The sequence below is a fragment of the Parus major genome, chromosome 2 (assembly GCF_001522545.3).
Source record: "Parus major isolate Abel chromosome 2, Parus_major1.1, whole genome shotgun sequence".
Taxonomy (NCBI): Eukaryota; Metazoa; Chordata; class Aves; order Passeriformes; family Paridae; genus Parus; species Parus major.
The window spans coordinates 78,407,163-78,428,447 of NC_031769.1; positions in this window are offsets into that span (position 1 = coordinate 78,407,163).

Genomic DNA, 21,285 nt, shown 5'->3' on the forward strand with positions numbered 1-21,285 from the left:
TGAGCTGACATTAGTTTGACCTCACTACAGTGGCCTATCATAATATTCTACAATAAATATTATGCATTAAAAATAAGCTTTATTTTTATTTTGTTTCTTTCCCCACCCCTGCAGCTATATCTTGCTATTATCCAATAGAAACCTTAATATTATAGTGACAAAATATAGGTATAAGTGGGTGTAACAGACTTGAGACAAAATTATGCAAAGTTACGTGTTATGTAAAGCTAAATTACAGTTCTACCACAACCGAATTTAACCACTGAGATCTACTCAATTATTCAAAATTAGAGAGAAGTAAGAGAAATTATACAGATCAATCTCACACTGTATTCTTGAAATTTGGTCTTAGGTGTTTAGATTTTTTTAAAATATATTTCTTTCAAACAGCTAAAAAGAAAACCCACAGTTATATTTCAGGGGAAGGATGACAACATATAGTAGTTCCTTATGATGGCTACAGAGGATCAACAGCATAGAATAGTATAAGGAATATCAGAAATTATCCCACATATTACATTTAAGAACATATGAATATATCAACAAATTTTTATTCTACAGATGCTTACTAGTTGTGTTATGTGATGTCTTAATAGTGTGATATATTAAAATAAGAATTGGTATTTAATTTGAATGAAGAAGCATGTTATCACTCTTGTGTCCCTTGAGCAAATTAATTAAGTTTAAGAGGACTGAAAATAACAAACTTTGATCTGAGACAAATTGACTTTATTGGCAGTTAAACATGGCAGAAGGTAGAGGCTGACAAAGAAGGTCTAACAACAGAACAGTGGAAAAATTCTGTAAAATAATGTTAGAATTGAAAGGAAAAGTCCTGTATTCATTATTTTTCTATATCTATATTTTATTTTAGTTAATACAGATTTATTTAAGAAGTCTATCAAGAGATTCCAAGAACCATCATTCTATCACTGAAGAGAAACTAAGCAGAAAACATTTTTTTTTTCCAGTTCAGAAACACTGGGGAGAGAAAAACGTAATCTAAACAATTCTTTGTCTTGTCTTGATTAATCCTTATTTTCTTATCTAGGGAGGGGAAAAGCTTTTTTTTTCCTATGACTTGAAAAACAGAGAGTTTGAAACTATTTGAAATACATGAACTCCTGAATTTGAAAGCTTCCAGAAAATGCCCATCTGGTGTAGGAATCTAGCTCCTTTTTGAAAGAGCAGTTTTTGAGACTATCTGTAGCTGTGTAATACAGGGTAAAAAGTGCCGGGAATGGATGTGAAAAACTTAGTGATTCAGGATAAAAGCTGTAAGATGACCATGCCATCTAGTATCACTTCTTCTGGAAGTGCGCAGTGCCTCACAAAACTGAAAAAAAATAAATGATTACTCTTATTGGGCAGAAATTCTTATTCCCCTATATTTTATTTTGCCTTTAATCTGAATTTATAAACAATCAGGGCCTTGATCTGGTGACTTAATTTTGCTATGATAACTTGTTTGTATCACAGTTTTCAATTTGTCAAAGCAATTAAACATATTCAAGTGTGTTGTTCAGTCAGCTCTTAAATTAGTGAAAGTTGTATTTAAAGAAAAATCTACGAAAAATAAAAATATTTATTTTTCTCACTTATATTTGTAACCAAATAATCAGAAACATGAAGAAACTTAATTAATTTTTACAAAATGGGACAGCTTTAGGGATGTTTCATTAGCACATAGACCATTCCCCTGTAATTAAAGGCTTATTATGTATTTTGCAGTTCATCCATATAGAATGCAAAACAGGTATGGTAAAAAGTAAAGTGTTCAGCTCCTCCTGTTTCATGTATGTCAGATTTTCATTTCAAATTAGACCAAAGAATTTTATAATAAAAGAACCAAATCATGTTTTCTTTACTGAGGCGAAAAATTCAATTTACTTCAACAGGGCTACTTAAACATAATGTAATTCACCATTTCTCATGCAATACCTAACTGCTGAATTTCCTCTTTGGAGTCTATCCATTCTTTATGGTTTTTTTCACACACACCTTCCTCTTTAATTGTTTTATTGCCTACATGCTCTACTATTAATGTTTCTATATTCAAGAAGATAATATCACATATATGTGAAAATCATTTAAATTACAGGTTTAAAACACAATGTCCGTGTGTCAGTTCCAAGAATAAATCTTGGAAGTGAAGCATCTGAAAAATGTTATTAAAAACACACATTAAAACATACAAAGGCAACAGAAGGATTGAAACAAAGCTGCTAAATATTATTAGTTTCTAGTATTTTTGAAGGAATATTTCAGAGGAAAAAAGTATGGAAGATATGATACACTTGAGAGACCAGTACACTAATTTTCTTTTTTTTTTTTTTTTTTTCTTTTTGGTAGTAGCTTGATTCTGTGTTTCTAGAAGAATATGAAAACTCTGAAAGTTCACTTTAATAAAAGCTTGCATAACATACAGCTCTATAAAGTGTGAAACATGCAATCTTATTTTCTGGTGGGGTATAACTGAGGCTTTAGTTAATAAGTGATTTGCAGATGCAGAAGATTTACATTATTGCAAAGTATGACTGTTTTGTGAGACAAAAGAAAACCAAAATCCCAGTACAATATTATTCTACAGAATTAAACCTCTCCCCCCACCAATTTGGTACCACTTCAATTGACCTTGAAGCAAGATTCAAATCTGCCTGTGACAGCAAGCATTCATATTATTTGTGCACAACTTCTATGTTTCATTTCTGTCTTGAAATAATTGGATCATGGTATTTTAAGACAAAAATGTTAAACAGAATTTCTGCAGTAAATTTTGTCTCAGGACTGTACATCTCCTCTGAATAATGTCTCAGTAAAAAATCCATTTTTTTAATCTAGATTACTGCCTAAATTATGTCAATTTTTAAGCTTGAAAACATGAACTGGAATCCAAACGGAAGATATCTTTGATTACCACATTTTCTTTTAGGTATACTTGAGCTGTATAAAACTTAACCAACAGGGCTTCCATTGTCAATATTCAGCCTGTACCTATCCAGTGTCTTTTAGCAACTATTTGGTTAAAAATAAAAAAGATAAAATTCTGTTTCAGAAGCAAAACAATATAAGAGTGTTTAGAAAATATATTATACCAAATTCTTTAGCCCCTTGAATTAAGCAGATTATTTTTTTTACCACTGGTTTCAAGAAAAGCACACACAGATACCATTACTGGTCTGCAACTCCTGATTTATTCAGCATAAGAAAACATTCCATATTTATTTGAGCAAATAGAAAAAATCTACAAGGAGGTATACAGGAGCAGCCTATGAAGATGTAGATCTTTAGGATCTACATCTTCATTAGGATCTACATCTTTTATTAGGAAAGTGAAAACACATTTTAGGTCTCGAACAAAGTATCCGATGTAAACACTGTAACACTGGAAAATCCTCATAACATATTGCTATGAGGATTTTTTTCCTTTTTTTTTTTTTTTTAAAAAAAAAAACCAACTTCAAAATCATCTTAGTCTTTCTTGGGAGCTCTTGTAAAGGCAGAGATCCAACTTCATCGACCTCAAAGTTCTGGCAAAACCAACATTTTTCAGAGCTTAAGAGGGGAAAGAAACACATGTTGAATGCTCCGGTGAGGCATGTGGGCACATTACGCAGTCAGACATATGGTCTTTCTACATTCTTCTGAACTGGTGGGAGGCAGGCTGGTGCCAATTCAGAAACCATGGAAGAGAAGGTCCACATGCATCCTCACAGGAGATGTCTTTCCCAAATTTCAACACTGTAATAGAGCTCTCCAAATTTTTGAGAGATTGCAGTACTGTTGGGACTTTTACAAGACTCCAGACACTCAAACCATGACTCTTGCTGGTCTGCCTTTCATTTACTTGACACCCTTTGCCAGCATGCTGCATATTGCTTCATATTAAGTTACATTGTAAAGTACATCTGTGATTTCTCTAAAATTTCACTAGGGACACGCCAGGTGACCTTGCCTATGGAATGCTGGATGATAGGCACGAGCCCATGTAGAATGCTCAGGGGTTGGCAGTGACCTGGGGCTGGGCTCTGGCCCAACAGGGGCTCCCTTGAGCATATCCAGGCAGGGGGTGGCAGCCAGGGAGTGCCCTGCTGCCCCAGCCAGGAGCAGGGCAGCAAGAAGGGAGGCGGGCAGCACCAGCTCTGGACAGGCAGAGACTGGGCTCAGTTTTGGGCCTGTGGCAGGGCAGGGCTGGAGGAGCTGGAGGAGAGCTGGAGGCCAGCTCTGCTGTGTGGGGTCACTGGGGCAGGGGTGCCGGACACAGGGCTCTGACATGGCTGGTGCTGGGCTGTGGGCAGGCTGAGGAAGCCCAGGGGCTGGACATGGCTGGCCAGAGCTGGCAGTGCCCTTGGGGTCCTGAAAATTGCTCAGACACATAAATGCTTGGCTGAATCAGGGCATTAACAAGAACACGTTGCTGGAAATAGTGAAAGACACCATACAGTGCCTTTCACTTTGCTGAACTGTTTAGTGAATTATTTAATTCCTGTTTGGTTTGCCTTTTTAGCTCCTTCTGCGCTAGCTAATTCTGTTCATAGAATAATTAGGCAATTACTTAATTGAAACAGAAACAAAATTTAGTGTATTTCTATATATGCAAATTATAATTCGTCTGGTTATTAAATCACATTTGCACAAATTATACCTCTTTATATATAAAAGGAAACATGGCTAAACAATTTAATGTTTTAAAACAGCTGTGAGTGTGTATGTCAGAGGCTGTGTGTGCTAGGTACATGACTATTATTAAGGGGAAAAAGAACAAATTAAAAAAATAGTCTTTGAATGGGACTAAAAAAAAGTAGATCAGAGATTTGCAACTTTGAAAATATGTGTACAATTCTGCCATATTCCATGCTCTGAAGGCCAGCAGACTTTCCTTGTTTAAATCATTTTAATAAAATAAAACCCAAAGATGAGGGGTTTTGCATAGGACTTCACTGCAGTATATCCAGTCATTATTATTCTTGTATCATGTAGGACAAATTCAAATGATACAGTTGCTAAAGAAAAGCAGTTAGCAATGATCCTTTGCAGGTCAGATTTTATGATTCAATATTGGTCATTTTAATTTTAACCATGAATTCAAGTGAACTAAGGATCACACTCAATGATCCCTGGAAATCCTCATGGTACCATAAAACATTAGATTTTCCATACAGTTTTGACTGAAAGAACTTCACAGTGTGCAAAAATATAAAGCTGTCCTTTGATTACACACATAGAGACCAGCATGCATTGTATTACCAAATACATTTTGTCATTAAGTATGCTCACATTATTCTGGCTTCCAGAAAGAACATTTGAAAAAGTCATATAAACCTATTGCTCTTATTTGCCCTTTTGGAATATCTACAACCTGTTGATAAAATGTTAGACTAACTCAATAGCCACACCAAGTTAAGATATAGAAATGAGACTTGAGAATTAAGAATTAAAAATTCTCCATAAAGCTAGAGATTTCGCATAGCATATTCCTCAGACTAACATAGCAATATTTAATGAAAAACAAAGTTTTAGAAACATTTCTCATCTGTTTCAGAGGATTCAGTATGTATAAAGTTCTTGCAGTAACTTACCCCCATGATTTCAAAGCTGCTCTTTATTTTAATTTTCTTCAAATCACTTTACAGCTACTGGACACTGCTCCATCTCTTCTGTTTGGACTTCTACCTATTGCTTATCTATGTCAGTAAATATAGGATCAGGTCAAAGTGTTACCAAAGAACAGGAAGGAATAAGGAATAAGGAGGAAGGAATAAGTAGAACTGCTTGCAGATCACTGCATAGCTCATTATTTTAAAATACGCTCTTTGTACATTTGAGCCTTGTATGGAGATACCCAACTAGATGAGCTGAGTGATGTTAGAATATAGTTAATTTTCTCCTGCCCTTAAGTCCTGTGCCAAAAGAAATACTTGTAGCATGTCTGAAGGGGGAAGCCACTCAACAGAAGGCTACACAGAAACAGTGTTTTTAAAAATTACATTATTAACAGATGCACACAAAACTTGTAAACTAATATTACCTTTTGATATCAGTGTCATAATTAAATTGTTTTGGGAACTGCCCATAGGACTAATCTTAATTTAATAACATATAGGTTTCTATTCTGAAATCTCATGACAATCACTATGCCTTGTTTGTCGGACGGTGTATTAGACAGACCTTAGGAAAAATGTATATTAAAATGTAAAAAAATGTATATATACATAATATATATATATATATCTTTCACCTTTCAGTAACATAAAAGCAAAATAAATCAAATTCTTTTATAAAACAGTAATTGATCAAACCCCGGGTTGTTTCATGACTTGCTTCTAATTTAAAGCTCTACATAGAAATTGTCAAACTGGGCTTCAAATTAAACAAATCAGAATTGTTAGGATTTTACAACCTCCCTGTACAAAAGTAAGGAAGTGTCAAAGGAGTGCGCTGATGGTGAAAAGTTTAATTCTACATCCTTGTTCTTTTAACAAAATGTCACAAGAATCAAATCTCCTGATTTTTTTATAGATGTCTAAGCAATTTTTTTCATTACATTCTAAGCAATTTCATTTGGTGCAACACCAACACTTGTGAAGGATTGTCACTTATGCAAAAACTACCCTGACTGTTACATCCAAAATGTCTTAAGATTAAATGAGTTATGTTTTTTTTGTTACCAGCTTGAATTCCAAGCCACAAAATGACCTTAAAAATACAATCAGCTGTCCCCAGTAATTAATTGCTAAGAAAAGGTTTTCTTAAAAAAAATTAAAAAAAATAATTCCACCCACCTCTGTAAAATAATACCTAAAATTAATAATTGAAAATTGAATATGTTTGGCTCTAACTGATATATTATCTATTATATTACCATAGAAAGTTTCCAAGTAATAAATTAATTAGGTTTTGTCTTCCAGAATTTTAGTAAAAGCAGCTCAGTTCAAGCTAATATCACTTAATATTTTAATCTTTTTATATATTGAAAACAGCATTCTTTCTGTCTTCATCTAAATTTAGTTCTAGAGGTTGTGACATTACAGCAAATCTAGTTTAATCATATTGGTAGTTTTACATGTAAATTAATGCATGTACTCATACAGAATTATAGTGTTAGAGAATCATTAACAAAACCAATGATGGGCAATCCCCCCAGAATATGGGATCCCTAATGAGTTATAATTTGGATTTTAAATGAGAATAAATTACCATGCCAACAGCTGGAACCTGAACTCAAGTTGTTTTTCGAATATATGTTCACTAGGCAGAATATAACTAGAAGTGAATTAATCATTTCATTCTGGAAAAAATCAAATGCATCAATATAAAACTTGCATGACTGACCAGTTAAACTTTAATACATTAGAATGGTTTTTTGAACAGAAATATTTAGAATGACAATTCATTTTAAATAGTTTTGTACATTTACTTGAAAAAGAAGATAAGCTTTACTTGCCCACCAACAAATCAGGTATTGATCTACTTGGGAACTTTGGAATATATCATGAGGTTACATTCAAAAGTGTACATCATGGACACCAGAAAGTGACATGAAAAATCCATTGATACCAATGAGATACCACATACTACAAAGCAAAAGTGATAAAAAGCAGCATGAAACCTGATTTTTCAATTTGGTATTACAGGAGATTCAAGGAATGTGGCTATATATCTTTTTTTCTTTGTTCATTTATTTTCTTGCTGCATTCTATCATTATAGCAAGTGTAATAATACAAAATCTGGTTGAATTTTTGAAACTGGTTAAATAAAGTACCCGGAGTAGTTCAACATACTAAAGCACAATGAAAGTGAAAAGTCACTATTCATGCAATAGTCAAGAGAACCTCCAGTAGAGCCCAGATTCTCATTAAGTACAAAGTTAATAATTTCCCATGGTGAAAAAAAACAACTATATAAGAGTCTCTTCTTATCAAGTATTGGAAGAAATGCAGTATTGCAGCAAGCAAAGGAAGAGGTATTGCAGAAACAATAACCACAAAGAATAACATTCAGAAGTAATTAACTATGCTGTCTGAAAACCTTCTATTTGTCTTCCTGACAAGGTGAAGACAATAATTTTTGCAAAATTTTGGAAACATTTCTGTTCTCATGGGATGAATGTTTGGAACTTGAGTATAGCATACAGACACTAGGGCAAAATGTTTCTAGTCTTGGCCATCTATGGCTTTCGTTATCCATTTAGAAGAAATGAAGACAGACACTGGGAAAGCAGACAATATGTATTCACAGTTCTGCACCAGACAGCTAGCTCCTCATGTTTCTGTGCATTTCTTGCACAGAATGCTTCATATACTCATGGTATATGCGTCTTTTAATGCTTCCCCTCACCCCCTTCCCTTCCCAGCTGCATTTTTTTTGGTGGACTTAGTCAAACTTTAAAGCTGAAACAGAGTATGTGGTGCTGTAAACTCGCACCAGGAATGTGCTTTTCAAGTAAAATTCCTAAATGTTCCCCCTTCTCATGCCTTGACTTATATCACAGAGCAGTTGCAGACTGGATTAATTCCAAATGAAAATAAATTGGAAAACGTGCACTAGGAGTCCATTTAATGTCCTTCAATCAACTATGATCATTCAGTCCTGGGTGTAAAGTCCACACCTGTCTCCCATTGTTACCAAACATGCACAGTGCAAACACTGAGTCTTCTATCAATTGTTTTACTACACAGATCTGCTTTTGCTGTGCTGCTCTATTTGCTAATTACCACAGTCACATTAACCCATATTCCTTGCCAAGAAGTTATCCTGGGTCTAATAAATCAGCCTTGATTTTACCTTTTATTTCAGAAGTAAATATATGATACATCATTAAATTTACAACTTCACAGCAACCACCTGAAAAAAGAGGTACCTTATTGTAACAGCAGATAACCATGCTTTAGTAACTTGGTCAAGTCAGTGAAAACACTAAATTGACGCAAGTATTTATACAAATATGTGAAATATGAAAATAGGTAAAATTAAGAACATACACTGAAAAAAGCCTAACATCAATGCCTGTGATGAAATGCACAATTTCTAGCTAGGGCTTCCCTTACAGAGTTTTCTTCATTTATTTCTTCTTAACTGTAGGAAGACATTTTGGCTACTGACTTTGAAACAGCTACTTTGAAAAGCTCAAAATACCTCCTATCTTAATAAAACTTTTGCCAAATACTTTGGATCTGACTTGGGAGTTGAGATACGTCACAACAGGAAATATTTTAGTGACTGGACATTAGCATCCCAAATTTGTGGAGAGAACATATGAAAATATTTAAACAAGAAAAAAGATAGTTCTGTGGCTAATTACTGCAAAAAGCTATTGCTTTTTAATACTATTACTTGAAACTACCTCATATCTACAAAGCTTGTCATACTGTGACCAGACTTCTATATCTTCATAATTTTTAATTAATTTTTAAATTTAAATTTTAAATAAATTTTGTATTTGCTGCCTACCACTTGATATATGGTCCTATTACTTTATGTCTCAAGTACACAGTCCTAGAAGTTGTATTTACTTCTTTACTGGCTTTCATGGACCCTTTGTCATGGTTTACCTGTCGATAACAGGTGGAAAGTGTAAGTATACGATTCTTACTAGCACTCTTTCTTGCTTGACTTAGTATGTGTAAGTAATTTACAACACAATGAGACTCAGTCTTGAAATCTGAAGGTGACAGAATGATTAAGATTATTGTTTCCAACAATAAAGGTGACAGACATTTGTACTTCTGTCTTGAATACAATATGAAATAAATCTACACTTCTTTCCTTTGAAATTAATTATCTAATACATTTTAAGGCTTTTTTTTAAGCTTGCACAGGTACTCAGAAGTACCAATCTGATTTAATTCAGAACTGCATTAAATCCTGATGCCTATATGCATAACTTTCATTTTTTAAATCCATTTACTCTGAACATCTGAAGGATTAGTTTCCTTGAGAAAAGAAACTTATGTATAAATTAATAAAATAACCTCTGGGTATTCAGATGCTGACTTGAAATGGCAAGAAAAAGTGATTTGAGACTTCCATCTATGTTTGCACAAGTTTCTCATGTTAATATGTGTGGTGGTCTACTCCTGATCATCAAGCATTCCAGTTAGCATCAAAACCCAAGAGAAGACACAATGTAATTCTAATATGTTCTTTACAGAGGTGTTATCTACAACATTAGCCAAAAAATACTCAGCAATATGGCCTAGAAAAAGTGACATGTGTAATCGCAATTATGCAGCTGCATTGTCCTAAGGGCAACAAGAAGCCCGGCTGAGATGAAATGCAACATCACCACTGGCTGGTAACAGTGTTGTCGGTGCCCTACAGGGGTAGACAAATTGTCATCATTCCAGAGGTTGCACTGATGGTCTGAAAAAATGCAGCAGTGGAAAGCAGTAGCTCCCCCCCACAAACAGTGCTGTAATGAGATCAAATAGCTGCCCTTATATGCAGAAAATGTTCAGAAGGTCATGTGTCGTTGAATCCATAGGATAAAACAAAACAGGATAAAAAAGAAAAGGCATTTATTGAAAAATACATATGAATGTATACCTGAATAACAGTATATTTATGAGATGTGCTATACACTTTCATGCCATTACATGAGATGTAACTTCAGCTTAGTTCACTTTCTCTATATTCTGAAAGAAAATTCACCAGGCATAATTCTTTCAGTAGTGGACTAAGAAGAAACTTGGGTAAGAAAAGCAAAATAAGGGAAAGACAAAGATATTGTCTTGAAATGAACCTAAAACAAAGGACACAGATATGAACATTTGAAAATAGACCTTGTGGGACAGCCTGTAAGAGAATTTAATATGTTGATTTTGAAATAGACATATATAATATTTATGCAGACACTGGTAGAGTAACGAAACAAGCTCTTAATGAAATTTTTGATGATTTCTGAATGTTCTTAATTCCTAACCCCCCTGGAAATCTTTATACAAACATGTCAATGATTAATTTATTATCCACCAATTTTTCTGTGCAGGGTTTTATAATTTTTCCAGCTGTTATTTCTAGTTCTAAGAATCTATTCTCTTTGATTTCCAAAGACTGTCTTTTTGGAATAATATCAGATGAGTCATATATGAGTTTTTCAAGTCAGGATTTTATCTTCCCTTTAAATGATTTCTAACTTCCCTAAAATATTTAAGCCTCTTTATGGGAACAATGGTTCACCTATAAAGCACGATTCTTCAGTTTCTTAACGCTGCGAATTTGGCTGAAGATAATAAACTTCCAGATTCTTTTTTCACTTTGGGTCTTTTGTAATTGTGTCTACCAGAGATTTGCTTTGTGGCCATGCAACATATCATGCTACTTAAATCTGTTATTTCATGTTCACAGTGCACCGGATTTCTTTGATTTCCAAGAAAGAGATGACTGAAATATTTCTGGGTTACAAATTTCAGGAAGTTTCATTTTTCTTTGAAGTAAACCCTTATACAGAAATCTTGAAACCTTACGAACAGATGTATTTTCTTAAAATGAAATTAGAAGTTTCATAGTACTATCACTGTAAAATTTCTGCTCTAATGTAAAAATCTGTAAATGTTCTAACCACATCAGAAGTTTCAGCCAAGTAAAATTACTTCTGTTTTTGTTTATTACAATCTTTACATTTATATTTTTGTCACTGAAAACTACCTATGGATATGTATTAATCTATGTTAGTTGTTTGCAATTTTTTCCTGGTAATTAATTTTTTTGACCAATCATCTTCCCTGGAATATGTTTGTCTGTTCCTTAATTTTACAGAATTTTCTCTAACTTATGAAGTCCTTGTTCGATGGGGTTTTTTTCATATATTTTTTCTCTCTTTCTCATATCACCCCCCCATTTACTCTGATTATTTATTGTTTCCAGTGTCAAGAAACACTTTATCAGATCCCTAAAAACTCAGTGAAAATATGACCCAACAATATTAAAACTTCTTCCATCATTATGTTTGCTGCCAAAATAATGAAAATATAGCCATGCAGCTTTACAAAACTGCCATTCCTCACAAGAACAGCAAGAAATGAGTAATTATGTCGAGGGAACTGTTCTTTGTTTTTGACTAAAAAAAGACATCAAAAGTTTTGAGAAAGCTTCTTGTTCCATTGTGGTTTGAACTGCTAATTATGCCTTATTTACCAGTTAATCTGAAATGTCCGTAATTAAAAAAGTATAATAAACCTGTTCAGATTAATGATTTGATAACTATTCCTGACTTATTTCATTGCGATAAACATATGCACACTAACCTAAATACCAAGGGAAAAACAATATCACTGCTCTGAATTTCACCAAAGAAAATTTCTCAGCTACGGTTATAAGGAAGGTTATATGGAAGAATATGGTTATATTCTTCAAAGATGTATAGGCCTGAATGGTAACAAAATAGCTATTCTTGCTGCAGGTATGAAAAATAATTTCATCATCTTTATGCAAAACTAGATAATAAGAAAAAGGAAGCATCTCTGTTGTCTCAAGAATTGCATACTGGAAAGAAGTTGAAAATACTAAACCATAAATTCTCCAGAATGGGCAAGTGCACTAAGTGTAGGTCCAATGTATAGGAAAGAAGCTACACAGTGTTATCAAGTACCTTTCTTTCCTTTCTTTCTTCATAAATGACTACGTCTCCAAAAGGAGAAACTTTATAATGGTCTTGTATATCTAATATTATCTTCTTGAGCAGCAGAATGACTAAGGCTTATCAAAAAAAAGCAAAGCTTATGTCATGTCTTTAACTCTACTTCAGTTTTTTTCCTCTGAGATTAGCAACTCAACATTCACTATTGTTCCTGCTATCTGATTACATCATATTATTTACATCTTTCACTATTTAAGGCCAAAAAGGGGTCATATAATAAAAACTGAATTCTGAGCTCAGAAATTTCTCCTTCATCAGCCAATCCAAGTCTATTAATGTTTTCATGTACTACACTTTTCTATTAGTGCAAAAAGCTTGTTAAAAACTGAGCTGAATTTTAAGGTACTCTGTATATAGATACTGTGGTGCACAGAAACCAACAGTATTTGTTTTCGATAATTTCTCTTACTTCCAATTAGTAGAATGTTTTCAACTAAGCCACAGTTTCACTGCTTGGCAAAGTGAGTTGTTGGACTTTGCTACAAATTGTCATAAAACCTTACTAGCTTCTATCTGTCTGTGTTTTTTTAGTGTTCCTCTTGATTGCTGCAATATCACACTTAATTAAAATTCTCACGTTACCAAAAGTAATGAAACATGCAAAGTATCAGACATTTTTTTATGAAAGAATAAAATAACTTCTAAAACTGGAGGCTTGCAGTAAACACAGGCTTTCATTGTAAAATTATTTTACGCATTAAAAATAATCCAGCTTGAGTTGTACATATGGCAACATTAAAAAAATTACACAAATAAAATAAAATTACATAGAAAAGCCTGAGTCACCAGACTTTATGGTCTTCTTTTAGAGGTCTAACTGCTCAAAACAGTTAAGCAAAGGCATTTATTTGTTTCTCTATTGTCTTTTAGCTTAGGCAAATGAACTTGAGTGAACATATCGTCATATCTACTTCTTCCTTTTATTTATTTGGGCTCTTTATTGTCTCTGTCCTTTTTGCTTCCACTCAGGTATGTCTCCATAAAATAGCAATTTCTCAGTTCATGTTTCATTCAATTTTTTATCTGCTGAGAGAGGCTTTCCTTTGATCTGTTATTTGCTAATTCCAGAAAGTATAATATATTAAATGAAAAACAAAAATCAGCAAACAAGAACCAATAGTTTTACAGCTACCTGGCAATTATAAGACATTTTTTGTTATGATTTGATGAAAATTTTCCCCATTAGTGAAAGTTTGTTGCTTTTATATTTTCATAAACTTTACAAATAATATTGAGGTTGCTCTAGAGAAGAATATACAGTGACTAGCAAATTATGTGCTGCCAGACACAGATTCTGAATATTTTACTCCAGATATTTTATTTCAGTTCTTTCTTATAGTAGAGCTGCCTGTTCACTAGGAGATAAATGAAGGCTACCTAAAACATGGACAGATTAGTTTGTATCCTGAGCTAAGTGTTTAACAAGTAATTAATCTCATTGAGGTGTGTTAAAATAAGCAAGTAACCAAAAACCTACACAACCAAACCCCCAAGTGTTTTTGAAGATGTGATCTCAGTCCCCTTTCCAATGCAGACACATCTTAAGATTCCAAGTAAGTTGCAAGAGGATTTAGTACTGCACAAATTGACTACAATGTAATGGCATTAGAACTGATTAGGTTTCTAAACTTTTATTCTTTTATAGTTAAACCTTGTATCATTAAATGTTCTATTCTTTTTGGAAAGACTTTATATCTGAAAATAAATTCTGGTGCTTCTGGTGTGAGGAAGTTTTTGAAAGGTCTTTTTGCTTAGACACTTTACTTCTGAAAAAAAAAAAGCAGGAAAGAGGCACCATGAGTGCTGCAGGAAAATCATCAACAAAAAAGACAAAAAAAATCTAGGCAGAAGTAAACTGGGGAAAATTTTGCAGTTATGGAAAGGATGATTTTTGGATCTGAATATTTTTGACAATGAAGAAGAAAAAAAAGAGCTAAATGTGATTACATAAGAGATAAAATGCTCCAAATCAGCATCAGATCCTCTGTAGTCAATCTGATTTCCTAAAAGATTAGGAAAACAGCTAATAATTTGGAATTTTTTGGCCATTCAAATTAAAATAATGATGAAGCATGAATAAAAGCAAGCTGTCTCCTGACCCATTGTCAAAGATGGAGGAAACAGAATGACAGATTAAGTACAGATTTGAAACTTTTCTTTCATTGTGTAGGAAGTACTTAAGTCAGCTGGCCTTATGATACTCATTTCTTCATTATGCTAGTAGAAAATAATTTGGGGTTTGAGGTAACATAATTTTGTTAGTGGAACATACAGATAACTGATTTTATATTGTTAAGATATTGAAGTTATAAATTTTTTAAAACTGCACATTCAATCAGAAACTCAGATATTGGGATGGAATATTTCAGTTTCTGCTTCTTATTAATTACTTCTTATCCTCTCCTCTCCTCTCCCCCATCCCCCTTCTGCTTTTTGTAGTTTTGGAGGAAGGGAAAGCATCATAATGTTAAAAAAGTTACACTTTTTGCTAGCATTCAAATTTAGAATAACATGCTAAAAATATAGAATCTGTACTTTCAGGCAAAAATGCTGCTTCTAACAAGCATCACTCTTCTCTTGAGTTATGATGCACAGTTACAGAAAACTAGCAGAACAGCTAGCCATCTAAACAGCTGAGGATATTGCATTAGAGAAATGTTCTCAGTTTGTTTTGGTTCTCAAATTCCTCATCTTATCCACTTGCTCTCATTTTCATGTTGTGTTTGCAATTATGAACCTATGAGTAGCATACAATTAAGCCTCTCACGTGTTTCCAAAGGTTTCAGTTTTGTTGTGGAGAGCTGATTCTCCTCAGTCCTTCGCAACTCAGACTGCCTCTTCCATGTCATACAGTGCAGTTCACTGCTGTTTGTGGGATATCCAGTCATGGGTTACGTTACCTGCTGAAATGAATCATAGCATAAACTATTACCTATATGTTCTTTGCTTCCTCACTGTCTGAGCATACTTGGTCAAAGAAGAATCTAAATTTTTTTAAAATTAATTTAAAATTCATGCAATCATATTATTGTATCTTTTCCAACAGTAGGTCAGAGTAAATCTTCATTCTCTTATGAAATTATTTATTTTATTTTGTGTTCTGATCACTATCTCTCTCCATTCCTTTCATCATTTGGTAACTTTAATCTATGTTCAAGAACTCAGAAGCAAGGTGCAGCTTTTATGTGTCCCAAGTCAGGTCCAAATTAAGAGGAAACAGATGAAAGAGATCCATTTTCAAAAAGTAATGATCAAATACATGTCGAAGGTAAGTCCCCATAAAGAAAATCAAATAAGAGCCCAAATAATAACAAAATCCAAGCCACTAGTTAGCTTCAAAAATTTTATCTATTTTTATTATTTATTATACATCATGTATTGATTTAAGTACTGCAATTGTATGGTAACAGCATTTTAATTTATATATGTTGATGTGTAAGATGTATTTTCAAAACTGCATTTGGTACTTCTAATAAAAAGACATTTTGGAGAACATGGCAATTAATATTTTTTTAAATTGTAATTCTCAAACCCAATTCCAAACATAAGTTAAATTTCCTAAAATTATTGTCAGACATTCAATATACAACTCCCTTAGGAAGCTTTCACTTTTTTGTCATCTTAAACAATAATAGTTGTCTATACCAATAATTTCAAAATAATGCAATAAAAAAAATGTACTATTTTTTCCCAAATAAGTAATTGAAGAAAAAAATTTGAAAGCTATTATGTAATAAGTTTCAAAACACATTTCACACATTGATAATAGCCCAGAATATGTTATTTTCTCATCATGTTTTAGAATCAAATAGGGCTTTTCATTATTAATTGGACTGCATTACTTTTTACCTCCATGCTATGTAATTAGAGGTCAACATAGCCAACAATTAATTTTAAAATAGTCTATCAGGAACGACTATCCTATACAAAAACTGCTTCAGAGCAGGAAAAATTCCTTTGCAAATATTTTCAAGGCCAGCTGTTCTACATATGAATATGCCTGGCTAATGAAAAAGAAATACCTTGTGAATGTTTTGACCCCTTTACTGATTTCAAGCTGTAATAGTCAAGACTTTTACTTATGGATTTTGAAGACTGTTTCATTGTATATTCTCCCTTTAGTAATTACTCTTTTAGTATGAATTTTGAGCAATTTTTGTTTATAGTTTTCTTGATATACTTGTTGTGGTTTGAGAATGAGTTGATGAGTGGAGGCTAACTGGGTAGTTCATCATGATTAGTTCTATGAATTCCTTTCCAAATCTTTACATTAATTATTGTATACTTCCTCCTTGAGGTCCAGAAATAGGGTTAATATTATAAATAGAATATACACCCCTTTGGAGAGCCAGATTGCTGAAGTTAATTCTGTATTTATTATGATTGCACCCCTATATGTATCTCTTGAAGCCTGGTTGTTTATAATGTCTCTGTTCATCACACTAATAACAAGACTTGGCTGTGTTTGGTGGGTGCCTGTACATCTTCTGCACAGATAAGTCTCTCTCAATTTTTCCAAATGTGGTTTTTTCCACTCTTCTTTCTACTCCCACAGCGCAAGGGCTACTGACCCCTTACTCCTTAAGACAACATTTCTGCATTCAGATGGGAATTCCAGTGCCCTAACTGATATGACACTGGTTCTGGTTGCCAGTCTTTGCTGTTATTAAAGGGCTCTGCAACAAACACCTGATTATCCTGTCCTCCTCTCCCAGCTACGTGGCCGAGGCAGTTCCTTGTGTGGACTCATCTAACCAAATTGTCCTCTTAACCTTCCCTAACAGTAATCAGGGCTTTTTCTTTCTGCAGAGTGAGCAACTCCTCCTTAGAGAAAGGAAACCAGACATCCCCATCCCTATCCTCCAGCCCCAGATAAGGACATTTGCTGCAATGACCTCAGATATCAGGATGGCAGCACTTCTAAGTCAGCAGTGCAGTTGTTTCATTTTTCCAGCTTCACTGTTGGTCTCTCTGTACTTTCATGCACTTAAACTAGTATGAAGGAAAAGTAGGATAAAAGTCTTACAACTTATTAAATGACAAAGTAAATATGAGCTTTGCAGTAAGCTTCACCTCTTCCTAACAACTGCAGAAGAATTTCTTCATGAAAATGACACTCATGGAGTTCTTTTTATTTCATCAAAGTACAATTTTTTGGAAATGTGTGTTAGTGAAGCAGTGAACCCTTACTGTAGGGAATCTACTGGTTAATTAAAACATTGCATTTGAAATCTCTGGATGACACTATTATCATAGTCCTGCATCTAAAACTGTGTATAAACATACACAATTTAAGAATTATTATAATCATTTGTATAAGTGTCGAAAAAATGCTCCTTCACAGACAGTCCTGAATCACTCTTATTTGAGACATATAATATGTACATTGTGGACTTTTTTCAATCATAAATCATGCCAGCTTTGTCAAGGGAAACTTGCATGAGGCTATACTAATGCAGATGCCTCTGGAGCATTTTGCTTCATTTGCTTTGCCTTTTCTCAGCTAGTAGTTGCATAAACTGCTTTGGAAGAAAATGTCTCTGAGTAGAAGCATAATACATAATCAGCCCAAATAATTACAACAAAAATGCTAACTTGCTGTTTTCACAACATGGATAATAGGCTTGCTTAAGGGCATGGAAAGCAAAATCAGTTTTGCATGTCTTCTTGTATTTCAGAGTCATTAAAATGTGCTACACTCTGAGTACGGAAATAAATGACTCTTCTGATAACAGAAGTGACAACTGGCACACTGGGAATTCAGCTGTTTCAAACAGTGGCAGAGCTATCAGCCAGGGAGTAATGTGGATAATTTTCATAGTGTCTATCTTGGTTGAAATATTTCAGTTTTAAATTCAGGAGGCATAACATGACAGCCCAATATTGAAATTTAGAGATTCAGAGAAATGAAACAGGAAAGATATATGCTATCATTGCTTAAATTTATGTTGAACTTTATCATATGAAATCAAGGTGTTTCCATTGCAAAGCATTGTGAGAATATTATCTAACAGAATGAATTCTAAGTTGTATTTCACATATTAGAAGAGCTTCTGTACTCCTAACAGTTTCCAAACAAGTTACTCATAGAGCTTATGCTGGTTTTGACTTAGCTAGAATTATTTTTATTCTCAGTAGCTGGTATGAGGCTATATTTTGAATTTGTGATGAAACCAGTGCTGGAAACACAAGGATGTTTTTGTTGTTGCAGGGCAGTGCTCACATGGCATCAAGGACCTTTCAGTTGCTCACCCCACCCCATCATCAAGGAAGCACAGGGAGTTCAGAGGGGACAAGCGAGGAAAATTTTTCTCAACTGACCAAAAGGACATCACATAGCCTCTGGCATCACACTCAGCACATAAAAGCTGGGGGAGGAAGGAGGTAGGGAAGGATGTTCAGAGTGATCGCAATTGTCTTTCAAAGTCACAGTTACATGTGATGAAGATCTGCTCTCTTGAAGATAACTGAATACCTGGCTGTCGATGGGAACTGTTGAATGAATTTCCTCCTTTGCTTTGCTTACATGAGCTGCTTTTTCTTTCCATATTGAACTGATATTGCAACCTATGAGCTTTCCCACTTTTAGCCTTCTGATTCTCTCCCCCCTCCCACCAAGAGAGAGAGAGAATCAGTAGTTGCCTGGGGCTCAGTTGCTGAAAGGAGTAAAATCACAAAAAGATTCGTTTTCTACATCCATAATTAATGAACTCATGTGCAAGGAACATTTCATTTTGTACTGAAAAAGTCCTATTAAATAATCACAATAGTCTTTTGTATAGAAAAAATTCTGATCTTATATTTTTAAAATAGCCAGTAACCATATCTATTCTGCCAGCAATTTAGCAGCTATTGAATGTGTTGAATCTGAATGTTTGCAACTATTTAATAGAAACAACTCCAAAATGTCACATATGTACATATAAATATTGATGCATATGTATATGTATCACCATACATAGGAGATTGCTTGCAACATCTATGTGGAAAGGTATTTACAGAATGTTTTCAGTTTTCTGTCATTAAGTTTGCCAAAATGCCCCCATAACTATTGATGACTAAGCACTGATTAGGATACATTGATGCTCAGATTATTCCAGGCAAAGATTGTAAAATAGTCCAGTTTCAGTTTAGTTTCCTCTCAATGTATAAACTCCTCTACCCAAAAAAACAGTCACACCCCTATGGGAAATGGAAAAATAGAAACTTCCACAGATGCTAAAGGGTTCAATCTGCAGCCCTTTAAAAAGAGCTTGGGTTAATGTAATGATAAAAGTACACAAACATTAAGTGAAAAATTATAAACTTATGCTCCTATAATTTTAATTAAGAATATGCCTTGAGTAAGTAAGAAATTATATTAGGTAAAATAGTGAGAGATTTGAGCTGTAATAATGTGACTTATAGGGTAGGCTAAGGATCTAGGAGTTATAACAGAAGTGTGTGTGGGTACATGACCTGTCAGTTTATTGGCTGAAAGACAGATGCAGTGTGGCAGAATTAAGCAAAAGTGATAGGTTATTAAGTAGAAACAAGTTTTGTGTTAACTGTCTATTGGACCAAAATGTTATATATTGCTGTGTGGAGAAGAAACCCATGACTACCTTGAGCTATGGCTGACTTGTTGCTTCTCCAAGTCTTATGCCTTTGAGACTGATAGTTTATTTGGCTTACTTGAGCAATAAATCATCTTAAATAGTACGGTGGTCCCATTCCTCATTTTTCATCTTGACGCACCCCCAGACCTGTCTTCTCATCTTCCATCTGAGGGCAGTTCTTTTGCTGTGTGAAAGCAGCTCTCCAGCTCATTTCTCTGCTCTTTTAGTTTTCTTGGAAAAATAAGGCAAACCCACTGATGTTCTCTACTTTCTTTCTTCAGTTATCTCTTTTTCATTCTTTCTTACTATATTAAATGGAGTACATTAGTTAGATAAAATACACAGAGGTGTATGCAACCAGGATATGACAAAGAGGACTGTGCTGTCATGGGCCTGCACTGAAATCAGATAACCCAGAAAATTTTAAGTTAGTAACCCAGAGAGAAAGCTGATATCCCCTTTGTTCAAAGATCCTTCTCTTTAGGACTGGCTTCCCAAACACTAGGGCTTGTCATGTCTCTCCATATATTGCAGCTAATCTTGTTTACAATACACAAGTGTCTGAAATCATCTGTCAGTGAGGTCTTTTTTACCTGGCAGGCATTGGTTTTTCATCAGAATGCAAACTTTTTAACTTCTGCAAATTGTCGTAGACCTATTTACTTTGATAGCTTAATGACTCTAAATGAGTTGAGGATCTGACCCAAAGCAAATAGCTCAAATATTTCTTTACTTGTTACATGTTTAATTGAAAAATCTAGTGATAGAAGAGTGGGTAGCAATTTAAAAAGAGTCTTTAAAAGACTTCTTTCTTAAAAAGAAATTCTTTACTGTGTGGATCCTGAGGAATTGGAACAAGCTGCCAAGAGAAGTTGGGGACACCCCATCCCTGAAAGTGTTCAAGGCCAGGTTGGAGGAGACTTGGAGCAATCTGGTCTAGTAGAAGGAGGCAATCTGGGCCATGAAAAACAGGTTAAAATAAAGATAATAAATTATCTTTAAGGTTCCTTCCGGCCTAAACAATTTTATCATTCTTTAATTCTTTGAAA